This window comes from Lycorma delicatula, chromosome 1 (genome assembly GCF_047948215.1).
Source record: "Lycorma delicatula isolate Av1 chromosome 1, ASM4794821v1, whole genome shotgun sequence".
In the NCBI taxonomy this organism is placed as follows: domain Eukaryota; kingdom Metazoa; phylum Arthropoda; class Insecta; order Hemiptera; family Fulgoridae; genus Lycorma; species Lycorma delicatula.
In genome coordinates, this window is record NC_134455.1 from 223,533,848 (window position 1) to 223,554,097 (window position 20,250).

At 28.9% G+C, this 20,250-nt stretch overlaps 1 protein-coding gene across 1 annotated transcript in view; it reads right to left on the minus strand.

The window, feature by feature from the left end:
- The window catches only part of LOC142317765 (uncharacterized), an 83,211-nt gene extending 62,974 nt beyond the window's left edge, over window positions 1-20,237 (minus strand). Inside the window, exon 1 of the mRNA XM_075354315.1 lies at window positions 20,089-20,237. The gene's annotated coding sequence lies outside the window, so the exon portion shown is untranslated. The remainder of the gene's footprint in view (window positions 1-20,088) is intronic.
- Between the last annotated feature and the right edge of the window lie 13 nt (window positions 20,238-20,250).

Here is a 20,250-nt window from a genome sequence, read left to right on the forward strand (position 1 = left end):
AAGTTTTCCCTGAGTGTAACGCGAACCTGCTTCTAGTGTCGTGTTACAAATTATGCTTTTAAAATGTCATACTTCCTCGTAAAAGGTTTTGATAAATGTTTTGTGTTGGCTTCTATTGTGATTTGCCTTCAACTCACAGGATTTTATACCATATTGTTTCATAATTAATTTACTTCGTTTAGTCTATACATATTAACTTACAGATTTTAATGGAAATAACCGCCAAGCTACTCTCCATTGGAATATAAATTACGATCAGTGATGTAACCTTACCGAATAATATATTAAATAACTTTTTTGACAATCTCCATCTTTTCTTCCCTAGCGACCATTAGCTGTAATAAATGAGAGCGGCAACTGTGACAGGTTGTCATGAGAATTAACATCTGATGTGCGTTTTTATATCACGTTGGATTCCCCGTGCTAAATGTTGTAACATGTCAGTAGTCGTGTGTTTTACAGAATAATAAATAATTAAATACCAATAATCGTTGAATAACGAACAAAACATATATTTTTTCGTTCAGTTACAGAAAACCCTTCACTTACATTAAAATAACTTAATTCTCTTTTATTTTATTCCTCTTTTAAACGGATATAAAAAAATCTGTATTTTAAATTTTTTCTTTTTATTTTCCTTTTTTTATTCCTTTGTTTATAAAAATATGCTATTATTTAAACTATTTCACTAAAAATCTGGGAAACGGATATTAGAACTTTGTCAGTGTTGAACATTTTGAACTTTTCGCAAAACAAGACTGAAAATTTTTAAATGTATTGAAAAATATATTCTAAAATACGAGTATCTCCTCCATAAGGTATTTCTTTATTTTGTAAAGTATGCTGTACACGCTCTCAATTATGAAATGTGAAAAAATATTCCAAAAATGAGATACTTTTTTTCTTTATTAGATGCAAGATCATAATTTTTTTACGATACGCATTAAATTAAAAAAAAACAAACGAAATTAATAACCGAGACCAGATCTTTATGAAATTGCACTACTGGTATGCACCACCTTTGACTTTATCTTTTACTGTGTAATAAATCTATAAATCTGCTTTATGAAGTGATCTGTTCTGTGCTAAAAATTTCTTAATTAATGAAATCTTTCAGGATGAAAATTTTAGTTTTAGTTAACTTCAACTATTTACAGAAAAAATCAATCTCTTCTAAATCAATTCTTCTTAAGCCGTTCGGTGTCTTGCAAAGATATGGAGGAATTCAGCAAGTCCAAGACAAATTATGAACAAGTTAGGCAGAATCGATTGGGAAATTTTTTTTCTTTTGCACTGTCGCAAACGATACAACTTTTACATTAAAAATAATTCTTCTATATCTGGATTTTATATTGACCATAATTTCTCAAATTTTTACCCGTCAAAAAATATTACACAACTCTGACAAACATTAACTACTTTATACGATTTTGAAGTATACATAAATTTAATTTGTCTATGTTACCGTCTCTTTATACCGATATAACTACAAGCTTATCAAGAAAAATACAAAAAATATTTTGCAGCAAAGGGATAATTTTAATCGACTCTAAAATGCTAAAAGTAGTCGAGGAACCCTGAAATCATAGCTGTATAATTTCAAAATTACATACCTTCTTCCTTTGTTGATAGGACCTAAAGATGACCAGTGCACTATCGACCGTTGCCAAAATTAGCTGCCTCAGAAAAATGTATAAAAACCAGGATTCATACATTTTATTTGGATCTTATAAAAATAATCTTGCTACAGTGATCGTTTAGTGTATGAAATAACTGTGCAACTGAATCGGCAGTGCAAGATCACATTTCTGATGACAGTTCATGACAGTTCACTGTGTGACAGTTCATACTGTTTATGACAGCTCATTCAAGGGCAGGTAACCAAACCTCAGGATTATTTTTGGATATTATCTAAGTGTTTAGGACAGTTTAACATGATCTGTTTCTAAGAACTTTAGAATGCAGATGGTTGAGGTTTATCCTTAAATAATTAAAGGTAAACCTAAAATATCTGCATTCTCAAGCTTTTTTCAGCGTCATCAGGTCGAATTCAAGAAGATAATGTTGCAAAATAAATAGTAGTATCTTTCAGTTGGAGTATGGGGTGCCTAAATCTGTCTTGGATCCATTTTTTTTTTTTTAATTTTGATAAATGTCTTACACTTTTATCTAAGCGTTTTTGTTTTTTTTTTCCTTATTTAACGATCGTCTGAATTCTTGTAGTTCTTTAAGGATTCGCAGGATTTGTAATTATATAACTGTTACGTATTATTGCATGTAATTAATTACAGTTTTCTTTAAAAATGTCCTTCGATGTGACAGCGTAGATTTTAAGGCGAAACCGCACATTCTTCCAAGCCCACGTTTTTCCTCTTACAGATGATCGTAATTATTGCTGATGAAGTCCCCGCACACAAATAAAATCCCTGTTTAAGCGGCACAAATTTTGTTAAAATGTAGAACATTTGTGTCACTCAAATTTTTCTCAAACATTAAGTTTAATTTCATATGTTACTGTAAATTATGGGAAAATTTTACTGACAGCAGTCCGAGGGTATTATAGGTTTTGAGCAATGCGTTATGAGCTCTACAAAATTGTACTATTTGTTATATTTCAATATAACTCGCTTCTCTCATCCAAATAAATTTTAAAATTACAATTTAAAAACATTTCTCAAAGCAAACTCAAATCATTTGGTAAAACCCGCATCAAAACTGATCCGTTTAAAACGTTTAAACAAAAAAAAAGATATAGTTAAGCACACGTACTTTGAACCTTTGTAGTTCAAATTGTCAAACAATGGTGTTACTTGAATTCCAAAATCCTAAATTTTATTATGAAAATTTCCTTTCTCACGATCTCGATCATTAAAATCGTTACGCTAAATGACATTGATCTAGAATCACATTTTATTTGAAAGTTGTGTGTTGAAATAAATTACATTTCAAATGAAGAAATTATTATCTCTCTTTAATTATTACCAAAACGTTGAATACTTTACGTAGAAATATTTTTTAAATAGAATTACAAACAATTTAATGGAATAAGTACTTTCTCCAGGGTGGAAGTACGAGGATGTTGAGATAGTTCTCGCATTCATTACACACTTCCTTCGCGTCAGTTTACGTTCTGCTTGTCTGAAATTCATGAGCTCTTATCTAGATTGCGGTCTGAGCTCTAACTTTTAATTTAAAATGATTCACGTGAACCCAGTACAATCTTAAATTAAAGTGAATTTCATAATTTATTTGTTATATATTCCTATGTTTGGTCGCATATTTTATAGGCCACTTAGTTAACTCAGTTCATTAATTGTACTGCAATAACCACTGCGCTTCTCATACTATAATTCATAGAGAAATTTCCTTTCCACTAAACAGGAGTAAAAATTAAAAGCAAAGAATTAAGATTGAAGACTAAGAATTTTAACCGCTCAAGTAAATACTCGTACAAAGAAATATTGAGGCGGAAAGTGGCTCACTGGCTGTGGATTTTCTTCATGGGAAATCGGTTTAAAAATTCACGTAGTCCTGCATTATATTTTCGTATTTTATAGAAAAAATAATCTACAAATAGATTTATGAAAATGTATTTTTCTAAGTATCAGAGATTTTTATTTAACTTACGAATTGAAAGTGATTGTATTTTTAATTTCATTTTTAGGCGGGTGTATTTCAAAAACATATTTTGAAAAGGCGTTTTGTCTGTATTTATAGTACAGTCAAAAAATACGACAAAAATTTAATAGAATAGCAAAAATATTTCATTAAAAATAAAATAAGTAATTTATTGTTAATAATCTATTATTAATAATAATTATTACATAAAAATTATCATAATAACAATGAGGATGATAATGCAAAAGAGATTGATCGCAGAAAGAAGAATATTTATAACTACCCTTTTTTTTTTTAAGAAGAAAAATACGGAGAATCCATAGATTGTTTGAATAGAATATTTTGAATAGAGTTATGAATAGGGAAGGATTCGAAGCAATAACAGTACATGGGCAGTTTACTGTTCACTGAACGTATAGAAAATATTTACAAAATTTGCAGAAAAATGACACCAGCTTTGGATTATGAAATAGATCGGTGTAGGCAAACATATCCAGATAATATAATACTCATTGGAGATACAGCGAGTAAAAAATAATTCCAAATTTCATTCGGTTACAAAATTTACATTACTGACTTCCCCAGTACAATATTGTATTGTACGAGTATATTGGATTTGGCAGTAAAATTTTAGCGCCAAATTCGGAAATGGGTAGCAAACACTGATCATGCAAATCTGCAAGTATTGAACTCCTAAATAAAGAGAATTCATCGTATTTAATTCAATTTAGTAAACATTTATAGTACGTTTTAGTATTTGCTACACTCATGAAACTATGGCATTTGCTTCTTGATTTTTTTTTTTTTGTAAGACGTATTCTTTGAAGTCACCGATAGTCTATAAAAGTAGTTTATCTATAACTTGAAATAAACTTAATCTCCGTAGAAAAACAAAGATCAGATATTTATAAAAATAGCTTAAATTAATATGGCTTTTACTTGAAGTTTTAATGCAATGCTTCAAAGATGACAATGTTGAATATTTAACAATTTTAAATAGAATTAAAAGGAAAGAATATTACATATCTTAAAACAAAATAATAAATAAAACAAAATAAACTTAAAATAAAAGTAAAAAATAAAACCGACTTCAAAAAACATATTAGAAAAGTGATGCCGACCTACACAGTCTTCGTCTTTCATTCGGCAAGTTCTGACATCGAATCCCGATCAGGTTTGCAAATGCTACAAACCTTTTTACATACTCCCACGACAAGACTTTTATAAAATAAAAGGTAAACATTAATAATGTTCCTTAAATTTTACCTTTTAGAAATAAATCGAAGCCAAATCAAGTTATTAAATTTTAATTTGGCCCCGATTTCATAAGTCAAAATTTAAAACGAATTAATCGGATACTTTTTTAAGTGCGTGTTTTGAAGTCGATTTTTTATTTTTAAAAAAGATCGTACTTTTTGTACATAAAATAATAGGTAGGCCAACAAATATCCCCGTATGAGAAACGTTCGCAAGAACCCAAAAGGCAATATCTGGCCTGACGCTAGGTGCAATATCTGTGTACTGATAGAAATAAGGAAAGGAACATAAGGAAACCAGGTAATAAAAGTACCTATAAGCTTGAGCTAAGGTTAAATATGAATATAGAATGAGGGAACATGTATAATTCCGTTTACTCTTTAAGTTTTCCAAGTAATTTGTTTGAATCTTTACGTGAAAAAGTTTCAAATATCAGAGTCGCTTTGAACTATTTATCATTATACAATAAAATCAGTAGTTAAGCAACGATCACGAAATCATGATATGAAAAGTATCTGTAAATAATTTATATAGGCAATGCTAATTAATTAATTAATAGAAGAAAGTTAAGATCTTCCCTCTAAATAAAAGAAAAATCGAAATTAATCCGTTTGTTGAAGAGTAAGGCTTGAGTAGAAGAATCAAAAATACAATCAGCAATTTTCATTTGTATGTCGAAGAACAAATTTTTAGCAATAGATCTAAATTATTACTGTAGATCCAATTATTTATCTATTTATTCTGTAAATTAGCATAAGCGCTAATTTTATGATCATATTTATAAATTTTTTTAATAAGGGATATTCTATCTTTTGTCTGACTGTTATAGGATCGCTTCTGAACGACTTGTCTGAACTTGCAAGTTGATTTGGTCAAGGCCATGATCCAAGTACAAACTGCTTAAAAGTCTGGTATGGCATGGCTCTCTCTGTGTTGGTCAAAAATGGTATTTTTTTCAATTTTCCTGCTTTTGGTTAGGTTTTTTATTTTTTTTTAAATTTAATAAGAACATAATTTAATAATCATGAAATTTAAAAAAAAAATCGTATTAAGCACTTTTCGACGCATTTTACGTTTAAAATTTTTCTGGTTAATGATATTCTGCTTATGGTAAATGATACAAACAAAAAAGTGCCAACCGTCATAATTATGTTAAAAAAGTTATAAAAATAACAATCAAAGTTTCTTTTATTATTGATAAGAGAAAGAAAAAAAACCGCGCGTGGTTTCTGATTCTCGAGAACGGTACGGACATTACGAATACTAACGTTTTTATTTTGAAAGTTTTTATTTTTTCTTCAAAATCAAAATGTCAATGTCAATATAGGAATAGGAGAACGGGTTGGTATATTATACGTAAAATTAAAAATTCTGAATATTTCTAAAATCAATGCCTTATCATATACTATTTATTTTTAACCGACTTCAAAAAAAGAAAACTGTCTTTTCGAACCGTTTGCAAATTTTCTTATATGTGTCCAAGAATTACTCCATCGAATAGACCGAATTACAGCCGATTACAGCTTTTTTATTTTTTAGAGGAAGTTCCTCTGCTGGATTTGTTTTGAGTTTTTCCATACAATTTAAGTAAAGAGCTTTTATAACAAAATATGATACAATTAAATGTCTATTTATGAGTGGATATAAAATAGCTTTCAATGTTTTCAATAACAGTCATCAACTCACCTGACTGAACAGAGAAGCAGTTATGTTCTGTATTAAACAAGTAATATTTCTGAATAATATAATTATAGAAGTATTAAAATACGTTTTACACCTACCACAAAGCTGACAGTGAAAACCTTTAGCACGCTAACATATTTATACATACTTAGTAGACTATCATTTTTCTATTATCGGACTCATACCAATCTGATTTTATTTTAATATTAATTATTAACTCTTCCTTTTAAAGATCTGATTTATTGTAAAGTTATTTGACAACTCTAACAAAATGATTATGTAAATCACCTCAAATGTCTTTGTCGTTCTTCTTCACGATGATCTAGTCCAGATATCGATTGTACATTAAACATCCTTCTACAAGAACCGTTTAGGTATAAATTGTATTACTAGTGATCTGATTTTCATACACATTTCAAAAAATTTCTTCGATGACCAATTCTTAAAGAGATCAAAAGAGAGGTAAAAGATTAAGTACGGGCTTAACCGCAGTTAAGTAGGGATAGAAAGAGAGAGTACCTCGACACTCTTCGAAAGAGATAACAGAAAATCTGTCAGGTATTGTATGGTTTTATGGAGTGAGCTACCGGTACGTAGGATTTTTCCCGCTCACCTCTAAGAGGTGCAAATCTATCTTTGGTTGCTCATCGACTCGTTCATCATTAAGTTTACTGTTCAAGAGTAGCTAAAAAATTCTATACAATTATTACAGAGCGGATCTTTAGAAAAAGCAAATAAATATTTTCATTAGATTTTATTTATGTACAACTAGTGAGCCAAGAGCAGGATTAGATTAACAGAGAATAAATTAATGATAAAAAAATTGCATCCCCCAGATGAATCAAAGGGATTTTCCCTTGAAAATTTTGTTTAAACATTGAAAAACATAATTATAAAGTTCAAAGTTTTTTTATAAAATTCGGGAGTTTCTGGAATTATTTATTCGTATTCTATTAGTCGGTAAAATTACAAATAGAAAATTTATCTTTGAGAATTTTTTATTTTATTATGTCGAATAGAGACAAATTGAAAAACATGTGACGTTCATCATGTAATGTTCATCGAGTAGAAAAAGACGGGAACAGAAATTCGTTTTCAAGATCCTACTGTCTATCATGTTTTCTATCTACATAAGATAAAGCCTCTGGATTTCAATCATTAAAAAGTGTTCTATCATCCTTTGGATGAAGTTTATCTTTTTTCATTCAAGCAGTTCATAATCAGACAACTGTCCGATTATGAATTTTTATTGGATTAACGTACTGAATTTTTACACGTTAAATGAAAAATTAAAACAGAATGTATTATTTTAAAATACTATTATTGCCTAACACAATTTTACGTTTTCAATATCTGGTAAATGCCAGGTTGTGTTCAGATGTCTGTTAGAAACAATAATCAATCATTTGTGGCACCTGCTCAGTTTCAGCGCTTTTAGATATACCGTACTAAATCTCACATTGAACAAACTCTCTGAAAACCATTCAATCACTTTTGAAACAAATCTATTTATTTGAAGTCAAATTTTTCAGAACTTTTTTCCAAAGTGCTTGACAAACTTTTAACTATCAAAATACTTTTTATACTGTATATTTATGAACGTAACAAGTGACATTTTTAATCAATAAAATCAAGTATTACTGTACATTATTACTGTAATACGTATAAAAAATCCTTTTTTAATATTTTACTTATGTAATAAAATAATCTTATTAGACTATTCTGATCGTCTAAATAGATGATCAAAATAAGATTTGTGTTTTAAATATGAGATAAAACAATTATATTTACGACTATCTTGTTTAAATTTGAATCGTACATTAAGTTACGTAAAATGTTTTCGTTGTATACCAAAACTATCCTATTCTATTGCTCCTTTCGATCGCTTTCTTTCTCATTCTGAAAGGAATGGTGAATTTTAAAAAAAGATTTAAAGTTATAAATTTAATGAAATCTATTATAATTTGTAGAAAAAAAACAATCATTAAAACTATCCGAATCATTCGTAGTAAGATTCTGTTTGCTGTTTACCATGTATATAATTAAACTAGATTTGAGTTTTTAAAAAAATTCTTGTGTAAACATAAAAATGTAGTTCAGTGAAACAAAAAAAATGGGGTAATACGTCAAACTCTTTAATTTTAAATACATATTTCAATTCCCAATAAAACATTACTCTTCTAATCTATCGCTGAGGTTTGTTGTAAAAAAATAATTCAGTTGACTGATAAATAAATAATACCATTCGTCTTAGATTAGAGCACAGATATGCTTTTTTTACTTCAGCTTACAACTCGTATGAGAGTAAATAATAAATCGTCTTATTTGTAAAAGGAACAAAACGACTTCATACTTCTTTATCTGTTTATTTCTTCCCTCTTGTGCTCACCCGTAGACTGTAACAGAAATACCATTCGAAAAAGCACGCTTTTTTTATTCATATACGATAAGCAACCCCAAAAAAAATTTAAGAAAAATAGATACTACGAAATAGAATAAAAAAAGAAAGGAGAAGAAATGTAACTGCTATCTAGAAAGATAGATCTAAAAAATTGGGCAGAAGCCCAATTTTTTTTTAATACTAAAACTATCAATATTTTTTTTCTTTCAGATTATACCTTTTGTTTAACACTTTAGCTTCAGAAAAAAATATGTAACTGGTCGAACGGTTACTGAAATAAACAGATTGAAATGTATATAATAAATACTATTTACAAATCAATAAAAACAGTGATATATAGCAAGCAGTGACATTTTAAATTATTTAAAAATGGTTCTAATCATTCAAATGAATAAACCAAATCATTTGTAACAATTTATTATTTATAGTTTAACACAATTTTTTTGGCAGAACTATTGAGCTCTGTTTCGGTAATGGTTAGTCTAATTAGATAAAACCTACAGTTGAACTTTCGTTAGACTTACATGGCTTATATTTATTGTAAAACGCACCATAAAATGAATTTATTCGTTGGTTTTATTTCCTCCTCTGTTTTTGTGCTTTTCATTTTATACTTCTAATGACATGAAAACAAGTGTAACTCGATCAATTAACATTTGTTTTTACCATTTTTTTTCTCAAAAAAATGTTATAAAGGTTGGTTATCAGATGTGTGTTGGTTGACCTAAATTAATCATGTAATGTAATTAACTGTTATTATATTAAAAATGGAGTATAGAAATCTCATGAATACACCATAAACTAATTTCTTTGTAAAGTACAAATTTTTTTATTTTGTTCTTTAATAAAATTTATAATTTGATAAGGTTGTTTTTATATTCTTCATACTCGCTGTATGCAAAGTACACACACTCACTCACACACACACACACACACACACACACACACACACACACACACACACACACACACACACACACACACACACACACACACACACACACACACACACACACACACACACATATATATATATATATATATATATATATATATATATATATATATATATATATATATATATATATATATATAGTATAAATATAATCTAGCGAACAAAAAACAATTATTTTGTAAAAACTTTAATGTTTGTATATTACACTTTTTTCATGAAAAGGTTAAAAATGGAAGAATAAACTTATTTGCATACCTAAATAAGTTCAAAAGAGTGTGAATATTGAGTTTTGTTCGTATTATTTATACATAACTAAATCTACATAATTTCGCCTGAATGTGACTATATAATCAAAAAACGTTTTCTCTTCAGAACATATAAAATATCATATGTATTGACAAAGAACTCAATAAAAAACAAGTATTTATCAGTTACGTTTCGATGCAAGATAACTAATTTGTTTCACTACTTTTCATTTAAGAAGAAAATTCTTTCAAATTTTGCTAGTTTCCAAGAGCCTTCCAAATTAGATACAGCAAAGAGTCAGTAATAAGTTTTGCAGGTGTTCCTAAAAATATACAGCATAAAAAAACTGCAAATAATGAGCTCTTAGGGCACCTTATTCTACAAGAAAACTTATTGATTAAACTTATTTTAAAGTTTACCGTAAAAAACAAAACAGATATATTTTTATATTTTATATTTTCTTATAGCAATATAAAATTAAATAAAATTTTAGCCAAGCCTTCCACCTGGTGTTTGTTAATATGTTAATAAGATGTCTTTTAGGAACTGTTTGTAATCAAACGGTTTAATACTACCTAGTACGAAAATGACATAAATTTGCATGAATAGCAATCATCCTAAGTCAGATTTACAAGGGAAAGAGGTGAGTGGAGTGGCTTCCTTTGCCCTTTTCTTTGAGTAAATGCTGTAAATCACTCCGCTAATAGCATGAAATTTTTTGACTGTTGCCTCTTGTACCGCAGATTATTTACATTCGTTACTCCCACGAACAATAGAATAACAGATGGTATAAAATAAAAATTTGATGTAGCGATCTCTCTAGTGAAATAATATATTATTTACACTGCTTCTGTTAATTGAGGAAAAGTTAATCGATCGTTTATTATCAAGTTGCAGCTACAATTTCTCCCATAAGCAGTAACGTTATTAAGTAAAAATTGTTAAGATTATACAGTGTTATTTAACAATATTATATCTCAAAGAAAAAGGGCAACCTGATTAAACAAAATTTAATTTACTGGTATAAATTTATTCTGTAAATTTAATTAATTACTTTATGGAAGTCGTTAAAAAGCTTCAAATTAATCGTTTCAAAAATTTTGTCGGAACGGAACGAAAGTTTGTTTTATCTCCCTATTTATTACAGAGCTTGGACTTTAGTCCTTTGCTGCTTGGTATTTTAATTTATCTGACAGATATTTCATTTTAATGGCGATTAACTATTCTATTTTAGTTTTTTTTAAAACGTATGCAGTTTGGGATTGCGTTCTGATCCTTTGTAGATCGTGGGTGTGATAATATTTTACTGGGATTATTTCTTGGAAAATTAGCAAAATATTTAATATATGCTCCTTCTCCGGACGTGATTCCCCTTTCGGTGCTAGTGCGTTTCGGTTTAGTAGGAATGCGCCTGATGGGGCCATAGTTTTTAGGGGGTCCAATGCACTCCCTTCGCGTAGAGAGTCACATATGATGACTGTAGGCGGTTGGGCGGTTGCCGAATAATTATTGAGGAGAGAATTTGGGTTGTGGTAAAGCTTGTTTTTAATGCCTGCTTCTCTTTTTTTTTACCAACGCCGGCCTCCGTGGCGCGAGTGGTAGTGCCTCCGTCTTTCAGCCGGAGGTTCTGGGTTCAAATCTCGATCAGGCATGGTATTTTTCATACTCTACAAATTTTCCATTCGGGCTAAGTGATCATCGCAGTCGATGCCCGGGTATCATTAAAAAAAAAAATTATTCTGTTTTGTACGGCGTTAATTTATTACTTAAATTAGTTTTTTAAAAAATAATAAATTACGTTCTTAATAATAAATTCGTTAGATTTAAAAGCAAAATTGTAACCCCTTAAAATTTTAACAAACTGAAAATTATACCCTGCTGAATTTGAAAAATATCTGTTGTGATGAGATGGTAAACGTAGAAAGAAGAATTAAAATTCCCGGTCGGTACCGCTCCTAGGTATATTTTTATTTAAACCTTGTTATTTTTTATTTACTATTTTCATGTAAGAAGTTAACTTTTAAAATAATATTAATCGAATAAAAATGAATGAAACAACGTGGCAACATTATTAAACTTTAATAGTTGCACCCAGAAATTCGATTTTTCATATTTATATATTTGTTCATAGATTTTATACGTGGGTTTTTTACAATGTTCTCTGGAACCAAGAAGAATGTGGATTTAATAACAGTCTGTCATATGAGCCCCTTAGAATTTTTCATTTCCGAAATTAGTTATTTTGCGTGTATTTTCTCAGTAAGCTCTTGTATAAATTTTCTCAATTCCCCTAGCCGATAATTTATCTAGTCGAATGAGAATATTCTGAAGTACCGTCCTTTCCTCGCTATACGAATTTATTATTGTTAATTAGACCCTGATTAACAATACATCTTTAACGGAGGTAACGTAAGATTCTAATCGCTTTCAAGTCGAGATTGTTGTCATTATAAAACCAAACCACGCAAGTTTCCTACGATTCTGATTGAAGAGTAGATTGACCGACGCGTTGAAGGGTTCGTAATAAGACACATTATTACTACATACATAATTTACGAATTTCATCGTTCTTCTACCGAGAACTATATAAAATTGTTGGTAATCTTCATATTCCATTATTATTTAATCAAATATTTTGTTAAAAACCAAAGGTATTTTAATAAATAAAAAACTAAAACAAAAAAGTTAAACTTTATATAAATTGAGAAAAAATGTTTCTAAACGTTTTTTTTTAAACGATCTATTATAATTTTTATTATTATTTCCCACTAAACGCTGCAGGTACAAAGTTTGAAGCTTCAGGTACTTTTCTTTCGGAGAGGAAAAATTCAACTTCCTTAAGAAAAACTACAATAAAAATTGAATCCGTCTAGTTTACTAATCCTTTTGCAATCCGACCAAAACAAAACTAACCAAACCTAAATGTTAAAAAATATCCTATTATAATAAATATCCATTTATTTTAAATTAGATTACAATATTAAGTTATAGTAGTAGGATTTTTTTTTTTTATTAGCTTTTTACACAGTATCCATATATCCTTCCACCGTCTCTTTTATTTTATCTGTGTTAAAACATAGCATTCAAAACGTCTAAAAAGTCCTAAATAAATCTGTTTTTGTTGATGTTATGACAGAGCTTAATATTATCTATCGAACATCCGAGAGGGAGGCGTTCGTGTAAAGAGCTAACTCCAGCCGTACCCCAGTTCTACGTCCATTGCCTGTTAGCCTTCTGGTCTAACGATAGTTGACTTTATTCCTTAGAACATTTCCGTTCCTTAATGTCACAGAATGTAAGTAATACCTATCACGTTGCTGAAAAATCATCGTCCGGTAATTACTTTTAGTTACAGCAAATAATTTTAATATTACTAATCATTTGCTCACGTATTTATGACATGTGGAAAATGAATGCCTTACACCCCTTTGTTTACACCTCGAAATCCAATAAACTTTTCATAACAAATCTTTTTTTATGTAGGTTTTATTTTATCTATGTTACATAGTCACCACAACAGTAGAAAGAGTGAAACGTTTACGCTGATGAAAAGAAGTATGAGATAAATTAATAATGATTACAGATTATCTATGTTCCACTCGACATCATTTAATCAATACTAGGTTTAGATTTAGTGTGAAAAGTCAATGAAAGTAGACAGACAAGAACATTTTTGCATTATTATCATTAAAATGTCATTATGAATACCCAACTGTTAGTAAATGATTTCCTAAAAAAAGAAATATGTTCCCTTTATTCATTTGATCCTTATGTAATTCAATGTTTTACAAAACCGGAGTGGAGATGATTTTAAAACGATCTAACGATAACGTAAAACAGGAATTTTATGTAAAACATTGGTTTTAAAAAAAAAAGTTCAAAATTTTAAACATAAAGATAATAATACTTGAAATTTTTGTACCGATTTAAGTATTTTTTTTTTTTTTTAAATAACAAATAAGCTGATTAATAAAAGTACAACAAAAACTCAAAGTATAATTTCAAATTTTTTTTGAGCCTCCAAGAATTGAAAAATATATACCATAAAGACTGCGGCTTATGCCATTTTCTAGCATAGCGGCCTTTAGTACATATATGTATCTTTTGTTATCTAGGGTTGTACCCGTCCCTATATGCTGTAGGTGATAGGACTACTTTTTACTGAGTAATTCTTGCTAGAACCTTATTCTTAATTTGAGGTAACCAAATTTGATCGAAGTAACTGGGAAGTGAATGGTTTTAATTATACGTATTTAAAACATGTTTAATAAAGACCTTGGATTAAAAGGGTTGTAAGGGGAGGTACCAGTTTTAACTACAAGTACAAATTTTTATTACTGATCACTTACAAGCCATGGGTTTTTTCTATGGGAAAAACCCATCTAACCATTTAAAACAATCTAACGATAACATATATTATACGTTATTGTTAGATTGTTTTAAAATCAGCTCCATTCCAGTTTTGTAAAACATTAAATTACATAAAGATCATATGAATAAAAGGAACATATTATAATCACTAATCATAATAGCCAGCTTGTTTACCAAGCTGGCTATTAACCAAGCTCATATTAATAGCTTGATTACCAAGTCTTACCTCCTCCTAATCCATTTTTAATGCGTAATTTTATAAAAACGTTATGTTTTCCAAAGATAACAATTCTTAGTTTAATAATTTAGATAAATTGCATTATTAAGCCTAATTCACTTAACATGAATTTACAAAAAAAAAAAAAAATGAGCATATAAATTTACTTTTAGTTCAACTTAGAAAGCAAGAATATTCAAAATTAAAAATAAACGAATGGTATATTTTTAAATGTAATAACCTAATATAATTAATATAAGTCTTACTTTCTGTTATCATGATTCGCTAAGGTGAATTGACGTAGTAAACGAATATCACTTTTATTTGATAGGCGGACATCAACAACCTCCAATAACGGTAAAAGTTCAATGTATGTTTGAATTTGTGTCTTTGTTAAAGAGTAGTTAAATAATCTAACGTTCCTCCTATTATATTATGAGTTTTTTATAATAACAGCACAACCCGTGTCAATATAACAGAAAATATTTCTCCTAGTCATTTATTTTTGCTTTTATTTTTTCCTTTGAATTTTGTTTAATTTTTCGGAGCTATAGGTCGAAGCCTCTTTTTAAATTTCAAAATACTCAAATATTTTCTATAAAAGGCTGCAAATTTTATGCAATTATAAAATCAATAAAGAAGAATTAATATTTATTTATCGTCCACAAATCAGAAGATATATTATTAGTTAAATCGATTGAAGATCTCGAAATAAAAATAATATTGTAATTGTAAAGCATTAAAATTTTATTAACGTAATTATCAAGAAGTACCTAAAATAAAATGTAAAAAAAACTTCTCTGCAATTAAAAATGTTATTGCATAGAGGAATGATAAATTTCCGTAAAATTAAATGAGGACAAAAATTACTTATTTTTATGAAATATAAAATAAACAATAGTGATATAAACCTCACGAGTTAATGATGTACTGTATTCGTACATACTACCGTTGACGTGCATAAAAAATTCTATGAAAAAAACGTAAATCGATTGAGACGAAGTATATTTTCACAAACGCAATTTGCAGATTCGCCTTTGAACGTGATTTGAGCGCAATGTTAAGAGATGTTAGAGGGTCTGAAGCGTGATCATTCCTCGAATGGAGCACGAGGTATCTGCAATACGACTCAACCTTTACAAAATTTGTTTCAGCACATCATTCATTTCGAAAAGAGCAATAAAATTAGAAGAGAAAAAAAATAAAAAGGTCCCTTCCCTTACAATAAACCCTCTTCTGATATCGCAATAATTAAATATTGAGTACAGACAACAGAAACATTATAATATATTTATATAGAATTTTATAGATATATGTGATGCTATTAACGAAGAAGTTGCTTGGAAGTAGAACCACCGATCTACGACGAGATCTTTCTGTAAAAGATGATCATGTTTGAAGTAAAAAAGTAACTTTTTTTCTTTTAAATAATTTACCTGTCAGTAGTTAGTGATGATGCTCTTACTAATATTTTTTTTTAAGTCATCGTGAACGGATAATAATATTTTGAGAATAGTTTTCATCCCGAAACAGAGTAGAACAGGATCATCACTTAAATTATTGAATGGAAAAATTTTACTGAATTAATTTTTGCAGGTATACTTCAATCTGCTGACATAGGTCAACGCCGTGGTGTTTTATATATATATACACACACACACATTTATATGCATATATTTATACGCGTAAATATAAATGTATGTGTATATTCATATATATTATACCGCATTATATATACTTAATGCCTAAATAATTAGAAGAAAACATCAAACTATAATTTAAAAAATAATAATAAGTTAAAAAATAAATAAATTAGGAAAATACTACTGTATTTTTATATAAAATAGTAGCAGGAATTTTTTTAAATTATCGATGTGTGGAAACAGTTTTAAAAAAATAATTCTGTTACATCAAACCTGGCTACTTTTATCTTTCTTTCTTTTTCCTGTTTAGCCTCTGGTAATTACCTTTCAGATAATACTTCAGAGGATGATATGTATAAGTATAATTGAAGTGTAGTCTTGTACGGTGTCTGTTCGATCGTTCCTGAGATGTGTGGTTAATTGAAATCCAACCACCAAAGAACACCGGTATCCACGATCTAGTATTCAAATCCGGGTAAAAGTAACCGACTTTACTAGGACATGAATGCTGGAACCCTCGTCGACTTCCAAATCAGCTGATTTGGAAAGACGCGTTCACCACTAGACCAACCCGGTGAATTTCGCTACTTTTCTCTATCTCGCTACTTGTGTACTCATTGAACAGTGTAATGTTCTAAGACGTTTAAGGAGTTGAGTTTTATCAGCTTGGGTGGCGCGTAACATGAACAACTGATATCTTACTGATGAAGAGAATGCTTTATAACCGCTTAGTCGTAACAAATTAACCGTAATAAAAATCATAAAAAATATAAGAACTTGTTTTTGTTTATTCCAATTGCTCACTATCTGCAGGTTACTTCATCACACCCCCATCTGTATCTGTAATGTTATAAAGGAATTAGTTCCTTAAGGTGTTGAAAAATAATCTCCATGTAAACACAACCAACAACCTTGGAAACGCCTGATTTCATGATTTTTTTCCTATAAAAAATTGTTTAGAGTTTTTTAAATACCTTTTAAAACAAAAAGGTTTGAAAAACATTCTCAATCACTCTCTCTCTCTCTTTCTCTCTCTCTCTCTATCTATCTATCTATCTATCTATCTATCTCTGAATCACAATCTTTTCTTTTACTGCCGATATTTTTTTTATCTGCTTAATCATTTTTAAATAGTATTAATCTACTTTTATTAGAAAAAACGGAAGGAATAGGCTTAATCAGTGCTAAAACCTCCTTTTCGTTTTGTTTCACTATTTTACACTGAACTCCTGCAGTTCTAACGTAGTTAGAGATTCAACTCCTGCATTTTTGTTACTAGGTAACAGAATTAAATTGTTGAAAAAATTTCAATATGGCAGTCACAGACAGGAAATCGTATCCAGAATCTTCGGTTCATCGTTTACATATTTTAGATCGGTTAGTAATTTTACCGAACGAACTTCTAAGGTGAAATTAATTATTAATTACTGTGATTACTATTTTCATATTCACATTTCATTTGTATCCTAAATAAAACTTTTAACATGAAAGTAAATAAAATTTAGAACACGCATTCGCAAAAATGCTTTTAAAAATAAATACAATATTCTTGTATTTTATTACCGTACAATCTCTTACAAAGTTGAAAATTGAAGACCCTAAACCCTAAACCTACTCCAAAAAATATCGCATCAGTAATAAAACACGTATAAGAAAAACTCATAAACCATGAAAAATCATCCGATGAAGAATTTCATTAGTTAAAAACAATAACTTCGAAAATTTAAAAATCGTTTTTACAGCTACTTTTTCTAATCAGAATTTTTATTATCAGAGTGAAATGAAACGAAGGTGAATTATTCTTTTTACTATTCAAAGTTGTTGCAAGTCAAAATAAAGGTGGATTTATTTTCCGTTTAGATAGCCAGAAAATTTAACTGTAGGAAATTAATTAACGACTGAACTGTGCTCAATATTGTAATCTAACAATTTTTATTTGACAACGTATTCAAAATAAAAATAAATCCAAAATTACAGATTTTATATCAATATACACTTTATTTTTATCGATGTAAGAAAACGATATTAATAAACCGGTTGCCGAATACAAACGAAGTTAAAAACGCTAAGTGCAGTTTCACTGCATATTGTGACCGTAGTTGTCGATACCTCAGAAGTATTGCAAATGTACTGTAGCGCGGAACCTACGTTATTACTTTCAGAGTAGGTAAAATACTTTTAATGTAATCAGAAAAAACATGCGTTTACAGCTGTATTGTTTGAGTTATCTTTGCTGCAAAAAAGACCTTGTGTTCTGACTTTTTTGAGAAAATACTTCGCCAAAATAATCAAAACCGTATTCTTCATATTTTGAACCATCCGAGAGAAACAATAAACTACATTAAAAACCACTTCCTGCTTTATCGAAGAAGGCCACCACCTCGATAACCACTGCTGTCTTACTGGTTTAGTTAGTACGGCTAACGGCTGCGATACCAAAAACTTAGTTGATATCGGGCACGGGTATGAATTATTAGGCAGAAATTTAACCATTTGTTTTTGAGTGGACGCCCGAAGTCACACAAACACACTCTTACAAATTTTCTGAATATGAACATTTTTAAAAATATTAAAAATTACTACGTACAACTTATATTTTGTAATTTAGGTTATTTTTACTACTTTCGGTAGCTTGCTTTATCCTATCCTTCTTAGCATACTTTTATTAATAATATTTTTTATTAATAAGGTGAAAAAGGATAAAAAATTTATATTTACAGATTAAACGATGTAATTTATGCAATTAAGAGAGTATATTCGTACGTGTACTCATCTTTTGTACATTTTTGTTAAATATGTAAATCTGAAACTGTTTAATATGAACCTATTTATACTTTTATTATATGTTCAAATTCAGAAAGTTTGACTGGTAAACAATAACATGAGTAATATGGAGTTGAAATGGTTTTATTTTGACTATTTTATTTAAAAAGTTAAATATAAGTTTTCGAGTAAGTACGGTTAAAATATTACATAAACAAAAGTTCTTACTTAACACATCGATATGCGAAATGTAACATAATAATAAAGTAAAAATATTTTTTTAAATAGGTATCATTATCGATTACCTATACATTAATTTATAAAATGCTGAGCATAATACTTTTATTAGTGCTATTAATACTGCAATTTTTAAATCGTTAAATTTCGAAATTAAGTTAAATTATTTTTTCGATTAAAGAACCAAAAATATTTTTAAACAGTAGAGTATTGTACTTTCTTCAGATTACCCATCGAAGAAAATCGTAATAAATTATTTTCAATATCTTTTAAATTGCGTTTTTATTTTAAGAATTAGATTTATATGTAATACCTTTGTATATGGATACCACCTTTTACGGTATATGTATACAATCTTTATCGGCCTAACGTTCGCTTGCAGTGAATTATAGAAATAAAATATAGTTTCAGTGAAACTATATTACTAGAACGTTACTTGTTTATGATTTTAAGATGAAAAGTAATAACAAAAATAATAATAATGAACCTCGTTGACAAATATTTGGTTGGTTTATTGATTTATGATACGTCCATATCTTAAGAAGCAAATAACCACCGAGTTAAAATTATAAATACAAAAATGTATAAAAGTTTCTATTTAAAATGTAAATAAAGCTTTCCAAAATTAATTGTAAAAAAACACAAAAAGAAAAACTTAGCGAACGCTACCAAATAATACTGTTTTACTTTTAAATACCTTTATTTCATTGAGGGTAGAAAGCAATGTTAGGTTGTGACCGGTCGACCTTCTCGGGTAAAAATACTCGTGTACTTGCTGCGCTTTATGCGAGCGCTATGAGAAATATAATGTGCAAGTGAACTGAAGGGGTTCGATCAATATCGGCCGCCTCCTCGACCC